Source organism: Gavia stellata, chromosome 30, assembly GCF_030936135.1.
Source record: "Gavia stellata isolate bGavSte3 chromosome 30, bGavSte3.hap2, whole genome shotgun sequence".
NCBI lineage: Eukaryota > Metazoa > Chordata > Aves > Gaviiformes > Gaviidae > Gavia > Gavia stellata.
In genome coordinates this window covers 2,705,548-2,709,140 of record NC_082623.1, presented here as the reverse complement: position 1 = coordinate 2,709,140, position 3,593 = coordinate 2,705,548, and positions in this window count along the sequence as shown.

Genomic DNA, 3,593 nt, shown 5'->3' with positions numbered 1-3,593 from the left:
GGCGCGCGGCGCGCAGGCGCGGGGCGGCCGGGGAGGGCCGCGCGTGTGACGAAAGCCCCCGCGGCTGTGACGTCAGCGCCGCGCATGTGACGCCCGTCGGGGAATCCACCCCGGGTGTTCTTCAGGCCTCTCAGGGAGAGCGGTGAGCCCGAACGGCAGTCAGACGCCGTGACATCACAGCGGGCAGAGGCCGACGAGGGATTTCGTTCACGCTACGAGTTGGGCGGCTGCCGGTCGCCCACGGTGGGGGGAAGCGCGGGCAGAGGGGTGCGCCTCGGGGTGCGCCGCGGGCCGGAACGCCTCGCCCGCTTCTCCTCGGTGTGTCAAGCGTCGCATGGAAAAGATGGGTACACCGCGTGCCTTCAGCGGAGTGAAACGCCCGTTAGAACCAGAGATTCTTAAATTATTTCATAATTTCCATGAAAAAAACCGGAACTTTTTGGCTACTGGGCCATTCAGGCGTTTCACTGTAAGCACTGACCAAATACGTGTGTCTCACGGTAGTTACATACTCACCTTAGAACTTCCGCCAGCTCTATTCCCATCTGCAGTTTTGCCTAATGCCATTTTACTCCTAAAAACTTCTCACAGCTCTGTTGGGAGCGCGTTACATATTCTATCAGGTTTCCATCAGGGATTCTCACCCCCCTTCCGGATGGGAAGCCGGCAGAGGGAGTCACGGCCATCGGCTGCGACGGGAGCGTGAGCCGTGTCTGCTCTGGTTTTAATTTCTAGGGCATTTTAAAGCGTGCCCGAGAGCAGGGCCCTTTGGCATCAGATTATAAATATTTTCATGGGAAGGCAGGTCTGTGCGTGTGCAGTTTTGGAAGACCAAAAAATCCTTTTTGTAATAGGTAGTTGTTGCTGTATTACTACAAACGTGAGATCACAGAATCATTAAGGCTGGAAAAGACCTGTAAGATCATCAGGTCCAACCACCAACCCAACCCCACCATGCCCACTAAACCATGTCCCGCAGTGCCACGTCCACACGTTCCTTGAACACCTCCAGTGATGGTGACTCCACCACCTCCCCGGGCAGCCTCTGCCAGTGCTTCACCACTCACAGTAAAGACATTTTTCCTAATATCCAGCCTGAACCTCCCCTGGCGCAACTTGAGGCCGTTTCCTCTTGTCCTGTCACTCGTCACTTGGGAGAAGAGACCAACACCCACCTCCCCACAACCCCCTTTCAGGCAGTTGTAGAGAGCGATGAGGTCTCCCCTCAGCCTCCTCTTCTCCAGACTGAACAACCCCAGCTCCCTCAGCCGCTCCTCATCAGACTTGTGCTCCAGACCCCTCACCAGCTCCGTCGCCCTTCTCTGGACATGCTCCAGCGCCTCAATGTCCTTCTTGGAGTGAGGGGCCCAAAACTGAACACAGCATTCGAGGTGCGGCCTCACCAGTGCCGAGTACAGGGGCACGATCACCTCCCTACTCCTGCTGCCCACACCATTTCTGATACAGGCCAGGATGCCGTTGGCCTTCTTGGCCACCTGGGCACACTGCTGGCTCATATTCAGCCGGCTGTCGACCAACACCCCCAGGTCCTTTTCCGCCGGGCAGCTTTCCAGCCACTCGTCCCCAAGCCTGTAGCGTTGCCTGGGGTTGTTGTGACCCAAGCGCAGGACCCTGCCCTTGGCCTCGTTCAGGTGTTTAGTACATCAGTCTGTTCTGCAAAGAGTTTTAAGTGAAAAACTGCAGCACAAGATTTGGTGATGATAATGCAAGAGAGGGGCAAATTTCAGCCTTTGCACAACTGCTGCGTTGACGGTAACGCTGAGCTGAAAGACCTCAAGCACAATGGAGTCCCCCCTGCTAGGATCACACCACAACTTCCTACCTCAAAGAAGTCATAATATAAAGACCCCACAGAAGCTATTATAATCTCAATTTCTAGGTAGCCTATCTGTCGTCCCATATTGGTAATAAATGACTGGCGCAGCTGGCTCTAACAAGGTGTGTGCTCACACCTGCCGTGACCACCGCTCCCTTTCAGACTTCTGCTGGCCTAGGCCGGGTTTCTTCACGTGAGGACATCGCAGACGGCACATCGCCAGGTTTGGAAAGCCACACAGCGAAGCAAGCGTGCAGGCGGGCATCATATTCCCTCCAACAGCAGCTGCCGCCACAATCTGAACCAGGAGCCTCATGCAGAGGTCTCCTACAGAAGCAAGATATTACTGAGCGTCTTCACTCCTGCCAAGCGTCTTCCATGACTCTTCTAATTTGGGATAGAAAAACGCAGTCTGGGGTAGCACCCCCAAAGGGTTGCTAAGCCAGGCCTAAGCCAAGATACACTCATCTTTCCATAACCAGCCTGGCACTAATTTTTAAAGCAGAAGAAATGCCCCCAAACTATGCCCATACGTAACTGGTTTATCTGGTCCTTCCTCATAGCTTCCTGTGCAGCGCGAGACACCGCAGTGCATTGCCCCGAGAACTGCTTCTGCCACGCTCTGCATGACTGCTGAGGTTTCTCAGCTGCTTTGTGTCCTCTGCAGCCATTTATGCACCAGAGTAATACGTTAATAAAACGACAACAGGGTTGGGGGTAGTTATATACACTTTGCACCACCTGCGATGACAACACACATGTTTTGGGATCTGTATCCTCTAATTCAACGCAGTGGGAGAGCTGCCCAGGTTTCTGCAGTATGCCCTGCTAGGAAAACATCGTGGGATCACACTAGCTGGGAAGGACATTAAAAAGTTGCTGTGTGCACAAAACAACTGGAGTTGTTGCAACTAGGTCAGACGAGAACGCCAAGCTGCCTACAAACACATGATTACGGACAGGCCTTTGAACTCTGACTTCTGTGGCTTTTTAGAGGTATAGGTGGAGTCCTTGTCCATAAAGTACATGTTTTGTCACTTCACCGCCCATGTCCAGGGATTTGTGCTTGGCTAAACACAGAAGCCCTGTGTACGTACGCGGGAGCAGAGTTACGGCACCGCACAGCTATAAGGAAAAAAGATCAGGATTGTCTGGACTTCCTCTCAGCAAGAGAGTTGTTTTGCAACATGAATACCCATAATTTGAAAGCTAACATACTGACGTCTGAGCTGTCGTCCCCTGGTGCTCAACTCTGCAGAGTCATGGGGGTAGGAAGGAAAGATTCGGAACTTTGCGGAACAAGCCAAAAAAAAAATATTGCTTAAGTTTGCAGTGGAGACTTTCCGTGGTGCCAACAGCTAGGAATGGCATTTCACCTTAAATCAAGGCTGCCGTGGGAGAGCCAACAGAATCTGGAAATTAGGGCTATGCTTTTCACAGGTTTTGTATTACTCTGTTTTGATCAGAGCTGAGAGGAGCTTGGCGTGGAGCCACTGTCCAAAACAATGTAGGGAAGCGTATGTGGTTTGAGAATTACTCAACACCATTTGAGCTTTCAGTTTTTCCTGTCTTTCAATCCAAAAGGTGTGAGGGTTCCAGGACTCGGTTTCCTCCACAGTAAGCAACTCTACACAGTAATGTTCACTAAAATCCTTTACCATTGGAGTTTACACATGCAATACTGTGGCTTCCCTCTAGAAACTGCTTGGAAGCAGTAAGAATTTAAATGAAAAAATGAAAAAAATATTAGAAGAAC